A 12,000-nucleotide genomic window follows, 5' to 3' on the forward strand; every position below is an offset into this window, starting at 1 on the left:
TTTAACAGTTCCGAAGCATTTACCCGAATTTGAACAGTTCCGAAGCATCTATCCGAATTTGAACAGATCCGAATTATCTGTCCGATTTTGAACTTTTCCGACCCAGATGTCCGATTTTGAACTGTTCCCACCTTGTTCAAACTTGTATCCCGTTTCGATCCGGCTCCTGTCCTATCACATTCCGGTCCAGCCAACCCGGTCCGGTCCAACCAAAGCCGGTCATGTACAACTGACTCAGTCCGTCCAATTCGACCCACCGATCCGGTCCAGTTCAACCCGAACCGGTTCTGTCAAACTTGAACCTGTTCTATTGTATTTCCATTTATTTGGGATGTGCGCGACCAAGGCTATACACCGGGAACCAACCAATATACGAGGTATGCTACTAATGTAATGTGGATTTTTACATTGAATACCTGTTGGGCTTATTTATTTATCTTTTAGAACATGTCTGGTTCTGTTTTTTTTTCCTTTCTTAAGATAAGTCCATAGACGGTCAATTTAAATTATGACTACTGATCTAGACCATTAGGAATTTGGTTTTATTGTTATTTTGTTCTCTTGAATATGATATTGGCTATAATTAAATGATGTCTTTTGTTCAATTGGTTGTACCAACTCTATTTCAATGTATTTATTTGGGGTTTAAAATGACTTAAGCACCATTATTGTGTACTTGATATTTTTCTACCAAAATTTGAATATTCCCTGAAATGTATCCACTTGCTCGACTATTAATATGTCAGTTGTTTCAAAACATACCTTCAAATAAAATCACACGTATTCCAATTTTTGTGGAAGAACTCACAAAAGATGATATGAGTCAGAAAATTTTCATTTCTCTACTTCATCCATAATACTAGCGAACCGGTATATGTTGAAGTATGACAACAAGAGAATTAATTATTTTTAATAATATATTCAACCTAAAGTAAGTAGTTGACATGTGTAGTGAGATTCTCTTGGCTTATTGAGATAAAGAAATTTCTCAAATTAAGCTAAATGTAGCAAAATTGAAAACGGAAAGAACCCCGAAGTGATAAGGGTTAGATGTAATGACTCGTATAAAGCATGTGAAAAGGCACATATATATCATGAGACGGAAATGTATTTTTTCCTCCGGTAGTAATGACACCAAAGTACCGGTATCAGCTGAATATGGGATGAAGCTAAGATGTAATTCTATCTCCCATCATTAATGAAAGAGTTGGAAATGCACCTGGTCATAGGTGTTGATATATACAATGTAATGTGTATATCATAGTAGGAACCAATTTTCACATCAACTTTAATGGAAACAAGAAATTTTCCTGGCCAATTGATTATTTAATTGAACTAGATCATATGTCTGCCCTTACAGTGACAATGGATTTGATTGCATCTATAAATTATTTCCAATGAATGTGGAAGGAAGCATATTCTTAGAAAAATAATGTGTCAATCTAGTGAATTGTATAGATCACTGGAACTTGAATTACTGAATCCTTATTAACCCCAACAATGAAATGAATGGGATTGATTCATAAAGACTTTGACATAACCATAAGGCACATTGGTTGTGACACGATGTTCCGTTTTGAAAGTACTAACATGATGAGCACGCAAGTGTGACGCATTTTCACCCATAACTACATTGGCTATGACTAATTTAATCACTAATAATCTTGGTTTAAGTCTTTTCAAGGAAATGAGCTCTTTTGGAAAAATAGCTCGAAAAAGTGTTAAAGGCAACCAGAGGAGCTGATAAAGGCACCCATCATTTCAGATATGGGCACCCAACTTGTTAAAGGCACCCAACAAATGGATAGAGGCACCCTCTTCTTCTTCATTTGAAATAGATTCACATAATTATGGGAGATCTCAAAGATTTAAGGAAAAGATATCTTCTTTCCTATTATACAGGAAGTTTTCATATCTTGAAGTTAAAAGAGATAATATATTGATGAGTTTGTTTTTATTGAAAAGGAGAAAGAAAATCTGTGGTTTTATTTATAAATAAAAAAGGATAATATCCCCAGGATTTTATTCTAGCAAATAGAGGAAGATGTGTGATAAATGGAGAAAAAAATTATTCCTGAGATATCTTTCATTAACGAGAAGATCTGGTGGAGTTATGGAAGAATATTTTGAAAAGATGTTTGAGTAATGGGTTGTTGTGTATAAATAGGGTGCTAATAGGACGAAACAGGCATCCGGAGAGGGGGGAATTTTGGTAGAGAAAAATAGTTGCGTTTAATTTTTCTTCATTTTCACCATTGTAAACACTTTTCGAGCAATAAAATAATCTTTTAAGAGTGTCTACAACATGAGAAGCTAAACCCCATCACTTGGACGACGGAGGAAGCCGAATTTCATACATGGTAAAATTATTTTATTCTCTATATGACTTTTGCACTTATTTTAAATTGATTTATGATTTGAATTAATTAGTTATTATTTTATTCGATGGGTCATGCTTGCTTAAATGTTTGATGTCCCATGCTTACGATTTATAACTAATGTTTTGAGAATCTACATTGGAAAAAATAAGAGTCAGTATATTTTATTTATTGAGCTATAATTGCCGAAGAATAAATAATTGAACCTTATGATATGAATTCGGTGAACTCCTAGTCCCAGTAACTTTTTTTTTATTATTTTCATTAAACCTTTAAATTTAATCTTCACAAGTCTTAGAGTTCGAATCTTTATTACTACAACAACTTCAAAAAAAATCTCATCATTTTGGCGCCGCCGACGCGGATATGTTTTCAGATTAATTTTTGGTTTATTTATATTTATTTTGTAAGGTATTTCTATTTCATTTTAGATTATTTTTTTCCTTTTTCCTTTTTATGCGTTTCTTTTTGTATTTGTTTTCAAGAACTTTTTGAGGATGATGACTTCTTCTGAGGAGACAACACCTAAGATGATGCTGGCGGAATATAAGATTAGAAAGTCAAATTATCAGGAAACCTCATCTGAGATGACGCTTGCTGAATATAAGCGTAGGCAATGGTATGGAGTTTTTGCTCCACATGAGGTAAGTGAAGAATCACCTTTAACAATATATGAGAAGTATTACAAACACACACCGCCTAGTTTGGGACAAAGATTGAGAGTTCTTGAATGTCAAAGATTATATGCTGCCGAGGATGAATCTTGTAGTGACTCTCTGTTCCATACAGAACATATAGATGACCATGTGGATGATTGTGTGGATGATTTTCCTAATTCCATAGATGAATCCATCCCACAAGAGAATTCACCCAACTTAGAGGTTGTTTCTAGACCCATAGACTTCCAAAAGTTGTCTAATTTAGGTTTAGAATTGCGTGCTTCTAAAGTGTTGTTGTATTACTTTGCATCTAAGTACCCAGAGGACTTGCCTATTCCTGATATCGTGCATGAACCAATTGATATTTCCCCAGTCCCAATAGTATCCCCATATTTTGCTCTATACCCACTTCCATGTGAAATAAAAACTAGGTTTGGGGGTAATATTCTATTTCAGACAGTTTCAATTTCACCATTTTTTCATAGCATAATTGTGAAGCTGTCGTTTGTAAGTACTGTATTTTGGGTTGATCCCCAAATTTTCAGGCTGCTAATTTTTGGGGATCCATTTCTGTACATTCCAGTAGGTATATTTATTTTATTTTATTTTTATTTTGGTTTACTTTTTACATTTCTCATCTTAATATTTGCGTTGGATGACTCAATTACATTGAGGACAATGTAATGTTTAAGTGTGGGGGAGAGGTTAACTTTTTACTTTATTTTTTTTCTTCAGGAAATTCCTTGCAAATCATGACCAGCTGTGTAGCGGGTCTGTTCCTTTTTCTTGCATGTTATGACCAGCTGTGTAGCGGGTCTAAAAAAAATGAAAAATATAAAATGAAAAAAAAATAAAATAATAATAATAATTTGATTGTTAGGGTTATGACGAGCTGTGTAGCGGGTCTTTTCTTTTTTCTTGCATTATATGACCAGCTGTGTAGCGGGTCTAAAAATATATATATAAAAAATAAAAATATATATATGACCAGCTGTGTAGCGGGTCAATTTTCTGTTTTGCTCGAGGACTAGCAAAATGTAAGTATGGGGGAATTTGATGAGCACGCAAGTGTGACGCATTTTCACCGATAACTACATTGGCTATGACTAATTTAATCACTAATAATCTTGTTTTAAGTCTTTTCAAAGAAATAAGCTCTTTTGGAAAAATAGCTCGAAAAAGTGTTAAGGCAACCAGAGGAACTGATAAAGGCACCCATCATTTCATATACGAGCACCCAACTTGTTAAAGGCACCCAACAAATGAATAGAGGCACCCTCTTCTTCTTCATTTGAAACAGATTCACATAATTATGGGAAATCTCAAAGATTTAAGGACAAGATATCTTCTTGCCTATTATACATGAAGTTTTCATATCTTGAAGTTAAAAGAGATAATATATTGATGAGCTTGTTTTTATTGAAAAGGAGAAAGAAAATCTGTGGTTTTATTTATAAATAAAAAAGGATAATATCCCCAGGATTTTATTCTAGCAAATAGAGGAAGATGTGTGATAAATGGAGAAAGAAATTATTCCTGAGATATCTTTCATTAACGAGAAGATCTGGTGGAGTTATGGAAGAATATTTTGAAAAGATGTTTGAGTAATGGGTTGTTGTGTATAAATAAGGTGCTAATAGGACGAAACAGGCATCCGAAGAGGGGGGAGTTTTGGTAGAGAAAAATAGTTGCGTTTAATTTTTCTTCATTTTCACCATTGTAAACACTTTTCGATCAATAAAATAATCTTTTAAGAGTGTCTACAACATGAGAAGCTAAACCCCATCACTGGGACGACGGAGGAAGGCGAATTTCATACATGGTAAAATTATTTTATTCTCTATATGACTTTTGCACTTATTTTAAATTGATTTATGATTTGAATTAATTAGTTATTATTTTATTCGATGGTTCATGCTTGCTTAAATGTTTGATGTCCCATGATTACGATTTATAACTAATGTTTTGAGAATCTACCTTGGGAAAAATAAGAGTCCGTATATTTTATTTATTGAGCTATAATTGCCGAAGAATAAATAATTGAACCTTATGATATGAATTCGGTGAACTCCTAGTCCCAGTAACTCTTTTTTTAATTATTTTCATTAAACCTTTAAATTTAATCTTCACAAGTCTTAGAGTTCGAATCTTTATTACTACAACAACTTCAAAAAAAATCTCATCATAACACGAGCATCACTTCATTTGAGTGTATAAGAAAATGAACTAATAGAATGCGAAGTTACGACATCTATCATAATAAGTGATTTCTAAAGTTACTAGATTTGCACTGCCTCTCCCCATTATGCTTTAGAGTAAGAAAGCACGTCACTCATCTTACAAAGTCTCTCTTTAGTGAAACATAATTGAGACCATCCTGTTTTACTTAGATGCAAATGCTAAATAAATCATTCACCAAAGAAATAAAGTGTTGTTAGTGAACATATATCCATGCAGAATGCGGACCATTCAAGTGATTTATGGCTCTAGTGGATGATTCGACGCATTGAATCAGTTATTGTTCATAACAAACGATGCGTTTAATTTTTGTAGAATTCCTAGAACATATTACACAAAGCAAAGTGAAAAGTCTCACCACTCTTGTTAATGCTAGAGAATTTACATCAAAAGGACTTGATGAATGTTGCATATTTAATAAGATCAATATAGAACATCTTATACCTAATGGTCTAGCAGAGGCTACCATCAAAAGTTACATATGGTGTCTAAGGAATAGGTTATGCGTACCAACCTATCTTTTATTACTTTTGGGATATGCAATATTACACGCATCTTACTTAATTCGTTTTTAGAACGCAATATTAGTCAATCTTTTCTGCGTACCAGTTGGTAACTGAATTTAAGCCTGACATTTGTGTTCTTACGCATTTTTGGTTGCACGATATATGTGCCATTACGACTCCACGTCTTACTATGATGGGTCTTCAAAAATGATTAAGTAATTTTGTTGGATATTTACTCTCAACAATTATTCGCATTTTAAAACCTTTGCAGGAGGTCTCTTACTGCTAGATTTGCAGGTTATCACTTTAATGAGACAGTCTTCCCGTCGTTAAGGGGAGATAATAAAAGGTATTTTCTAAGGGAACGACATGAATTGTTGTGGTGTGTTACCACTGTGTCTCATATTGATTATTGTACTCCACAAATGTAAATGTGAAGTGACAAAGAATAACCAATTTTGAGAATGTACACTGATGTCGCTAAAGTGACAAGATCACACATATCAGATGCAAATATTCCGGCAAGGTTAAAAATCCTCAGTATGGGGTACACCATAGACTAAGGTGTTGCAACTACACTTGGTGGAAGTGTAGTTGAGGCCGTGGCTCCATAAAGGAAGATAGAGAGACCACCAGGTTCGATCAATGCTCACCTAGAAAGGAAGTAGATGATTAAGGCACAATCTAATTTGTATCATTAATGAAATAATATCATTTGATTGTCTCTGACTATATCCATGAATCAATAATGGAGGACGCTCCGAAGTTTTAAATGATTCTAGAGAACAATGAAATCCTTACAGATTATGAGAATGCACATGAGACAATGGAAGGATCATGCATGCACAATGATGATATAATCCATAAATAGTTGCTCCATAATTAGAGCACAATGAGATCGAACCATGCTTTATTTTGATTAATTTCAAATAAATAGCATATTTGGCCTACACAATCCAGGTAGAACTTAGTTCTTTGGAAAATATACAGGTATTTGGTGTGGTAGTGCTAACCAACCAAGTGTAAAGCCTATTGGACATACATAATTAATTTTTCGTAAAGCATAATGAGAAAAAAGTAGTTTTGAAGTATAAAGACTCGCCTTGTGGCACGAGGTTTCTCACAAAGCCCTGGAATTGTTCTCTTGTAATGAACGTTATAGAGTTCCGCTACTTAGTTAGCTTGGTAATTTCAAAAGGACTTGAAATGCAACATATGTATGTGGTTGTTACGTATCTCTAAAAGAATCAAGAGATAGAAGATATTTACAAAAGTACTTGATAGACTTTTGTTGGACAAATCAAATGACTCTAAACCACAGAGTGCGTTTACAGTTAGATAGAACGCTCACCTATATATTTAAGCAATCAGGCGGATGTGGTATACCCGTCTAAGTGGATATTTTATTTGGAGAGGATAAAAAAGTAAGTTATTTTTCCTTGCGTATTCATAAGAAAGTTCCTGATTTGGAATTGTAGCTATTTATGTTGATGGTACAGACATGATGTGTACTCTTGTTGTAATAAGAGACCTTAAAAGCTATTTAAAATCCGAATTTGAGATGAAAAATCTAGGGAAAGCTCGATCGAATAGTGAGATTATGGTATTTTATTCCACCAGTTTGCATGTGTCTAAAGTTGTCAGGAAATTTAACAAATTCCTGATAGCACTCCCATGATTAGTCGAGGTTCAAATGTAACTAAGTAACCATTTAATCCAAAAGGATATGACGAAGATGTGTAGGGAGATGAAATTCTCATATCTAAGTAAAATAGACGCATTGTTGTACTTAGTATAATAATGTACTCGATTAAATTTTATATCCTCAGAGAACTTGTTATCTAAATATAGCTCAGCGCCAACGCAACGTCATTGGAATGGTATAATGCAAGTAATCATATACTTAAAAGTAACCATTGGCATGAGTTTGTTTTATCCCTACAAAGACATTAAAAGGAATGCTAATGAAAGTGCAATCCAAAAGTTGTTGATTATGAAGGAACAATAATCTCTTATCTGCCTAAAGTAATAAGAGGGAGATATAGTAGATTATTTTCTTAGTCATTACCAATATTCAGTTTCGAAAAATACATGACTAAAGGAACTGTCTGGAACAAATTTGAAAGTAATCAGGGGGAGATGCCGACATCAGGGGGAGGATCCAAGGATATGATGTCTCATATTTTACTTCGAAATTGAAGCTGTGTTGTACTCTTTTTCCCTTCGATCGAGAATATTTTTTCCCAAAGGGTTTTTTTACTCTACAAGGTTTTTAGCGAAACAACACTAAAACATCAAGTATGTTTAAAGTTGAAGGCATAAAGATCGCGTTGATATTACTTAAAATATCCGAATCAAAGAAATTAAACGCGATAGTCTGTTAAGCAACGTAACTTCCAGAATCAACAACATGGTCTTATAAGCTTTCAAGTCACCAAGGTACAGTGTGATAAACTCCTTTTGAATGCATTAGAATAATGAAAAATATATGACATCAGGGGGAGCATCTAATGGTGTGTTGAACTATTTTCCTTCACCGAGGTTACTTTTATCCCACAGGGTTTTGTTACTCGTCAAGGTTTTTAATGAAACAACTACAAACACCGAGAATTTAATTTCCCAGCTAAGACTATTGTCTTTCCTACAAGGATTTTCTTCCTTAGGAGTTGTGAAGCATCTAATCAACTTCAACGAAGCAAAGTGATCAAATGCAATAGATCACCTTTACTTGTATCTATCACGTTGTACTCTTTTCCCTTCGTAAAGGTTTTGTCCCACTAGGTCCTTGTCAAGGTTTTAATGAGGCAACATATTTGAGTCCAACTATTTTCTAAGTTTGTTTCATATTGTACTCTTTTCTTTAGTTCAGGTTTTTGTCCCTCTTGGTTTTTCTGACGAAGTTTTAATGAGTCAATTAACTTAGAATCTTCAATCTTTGAAGATCGTATTGCATGTGATGAACTACATGTAAAGTACGAGACAACATGTGAAGTACTACATGTGAATAGTTTTACAAAGGTTTTATACCACTGGGTTTTTTCCTTGTCAAAGTTTTAATAAGGCAATGGACTTCGGCACAAGTCATCAACGAGAACAACATTTGAAGGACTATATGTGAAGCACTATGTATTAATTTTTTTTATTGAACCGTACAAGGGGGAGTGTTAAAGGGCCCATGCCCATGGGTGTGCGGTCCAAATTTGGTGTCTTTTGGTTTTCCCCTTTCTATGTATACATATGTATTATGTCCATGTAACCAAGAGAATACTGATCAATAGAGAATCCTTCTCCTTCTCCACCACTTTCTTTTTCTCTATCTTTTATACTAAAACAATATTACAAAAATAAAAACCTTAATTACAGTTTCTAAAGAAATAAAATAAAATAATATAAAAATCTTCTTCTTCACTCCTTTTGGATTTCTCTTTTCTTTCCTTTTGGGGCTTTTCCTTTCTTTCAGCACTTTCTCTTTTTTCTTTAGCTTAGCTCCAAATCTGAAAGCAAACAAAAATACCAAAACGCGTAAAAAAGAACAAATAAAATAAAATCTAAAAAAAAAATCTATAAAAAAATCCCCGGCGGCGGCGCAAAAAATTGATCAAATTTTAGATAGTGGTAAGAGAAGGTTGTCGTTCACTTGGACTTTGTTGAGATTGATTCTAGGTTTAAATAAAGAAAAGAATAAAAATAAAGAAAATATACAACTTATGTCACAAGATGAAGAGAGGATGGGACTCAGGATTCCACTGTTTTTCATGTTCACGGGGTTCATAAATTAATTGTAGACATTTATAGCTCAAAACAAAGAAAATATCAACTCTATTCTTTGCCAAAGTAGATCTCATAAAATATTACCCGTAGGTCATAAGCATGGCGCATCAAAATTACCTAGAACTAAGCATGCTACATCAAACAAAGTCACGAGTAGTTAATAGAAATCATAATTCATTAAAAAATCAATGTAAATAGTACATAAACAATTAATTAAGTTACCCCAATGGTGAAATCCAGCTTCCTCCGTTGCCCCACTGTCGGGGTTTAGCTCATCATATTGGAAACACGCTCAAAGTATGATTTCATTGCTCAAAAGGGTGCTTACAAGGATGATAAATAATAGCACAAAGATTTATAACGGTGTAAGGGCGTTACAGAACCTCTTATTACAAATACAATGCTGTTACAAGGAAAACGATACGTCACATCTGTTGCAGAACAACAGTCGCAGAGAGACGAATAGATGACAATTAAAACAACGACAGACTAAAAATATAGTATGTGCGTCTTCTTCCTCTCTTCTCTGCTGATGAAGAACAAGGTCACTGCACTTGGTTTCTCGCTCTATTTTTATCCCCTAACTCTCCATCCCCTTTTCTATGCTCCCAGCAGCCTTTATATACTCAATAAACCAATAAATCTCGAGTTTAATTCACGTATCTTCTCACATAACTCAAGAATATTGTTTTCTTGATTTCCCGTATCTGCAGCTGGAAATCACGAGCCTTCTTTATCTCAATCACACTCCAATCTCTCTCAACACGTTGATTTTTGAGTTTCGGTCAGAGTAAAACTCTGTTATCCACACGTCCAACTACTAAAAATACAACTGAGAATATTTTGTTTCCTTGTATAATGAAAACAACACGTCACACTCCTTTCCTTTCGAATATCTTCCCTGTGTTTGACGCATTCAATGCCGTTAGAAATCCTGTTTTGATACGGACAAAATCTCCGACCAAAACTCTCCAAATCCGGTTCATGCAGTTACGAAGAGAACTGGCACAATATTCCCGCCAAACAAATTCGTTTGAATGATGAAGAAGAAGAGGCTCCCCCTATCCAGAGTAGGGGTGCCTTTAGCTGCTGACTTAGGGGGTGTCCTTGGTTTCCCCTTAGCAAATGAGTTGCACCTTATCCAACCTGATGAGTCCAAATAACACGTGTCCTACGGGTGCCAAAATCAGCTTTTTGAGCAAAATTTTCCAACAAAGTTTCTTTCTTAAAAATACCTACAAACACATAAAACAACATAATAAGTACGAAATCAAGTACCAACAATACAGAAAATTGAGGACAACTTAGACACAAAAATGTGTCTATCAGTCATCTTGCGTATTGTAAGTGATATATGCGCTGGACAGAAATACTGTGACTCCAGATGTACTCTTTGATTGGGAGTTCAACTTGGAGAATTCTGAAAGACTTGGCTTCAATATGAAGTGGCTTCGTAAGAAAATAAATACTATCAAGGACTCATGTGAGAATAACATACCCTTTCCCAATAATGCTGTGATGGAGAAGGAGGAAAAGATTGCTAAGCTGACTGAGGCGCTGAACCTGGAGAAGGCATCTTTGCAAATCTTGAAGGATGCAGAGGAGCGAAAGTGTTTCTTTGCTGACTTTCTTTGATTTCTTTTCATAATCTCTTGAACTTCTGAGAGATGTGAGGTTTTATTTTAATTTTGATATTGATTGGTTTTGGATTGGTAGATGATTGAGGATTTTCTTTTGGATTTGATAGAGATTTTCCTTAAGTAAAATGAACTGAATTTTGGTAAATTGCTGAATTCAAATACTAAATGCAAGTATTTCAAACGTTTTGGATAGATTGAAATACAATGAAAGAAAATCCTAAATGCCAAATCTCAGACATCATGAATTCTCAAACGCCCAGTACCTCAAATGCCCAATAATTTCAAGCGTCGAACGCCTTAATCCAATTCTCGTGGATTACTGGCAGGGTCCTTCCATATGTGTTGATCAACCTGTAGTATCCTCCGTTTATGGACTTAACAACTACAAATGGTTCTTCCCAATTGGAGTTCCTTGCAGAGTGAAGGTTGCGCTGAGTTGCTTTGAGAACTAGATCTCCTTCACATAATTTGTTAGGCTTGGTTGTCCGTGCCTTGAATATATTCTGCTGATTCATAATTCCTCGCGTGGTGGGATTCCATGGCTGCGGCACATATGGACACTAGTGCAGAGGGGAGTATCCAGTGTACTGTCTATCGTGCTTAGCCATGTCTTCAGCAATAAATATTTTGATAGAATGATAAATTTGAAGAGGCTCTGTACTCAACCATTTGGTGTAATATTTCCGTGGTGAGGCTATCCACTCATAGTACTTTGCGACAGCTAAGTTGTCAGTGGGAAGAAGTCCCTGGACCAAGAAAATATGATTAAACATTGGTAGTATAGGTGCATGAAGGGGAATCAAACTTG

Source organism: Papaver somniferum, chromosome 3 (assembly GCF_003573695.1).
Source record: "Papaver somniferum cultivar HN1 chromosome 3, ASM357369v1, whole genome shotgun sequence".
Taxonomy (NCBI): domain Eukaryota; kingdom Viridiplantae; phylum Streptophyta; class Magnoliopsida; order Ranunculales; family Papaveraceae; genus Papaver; species Papaver somniferum.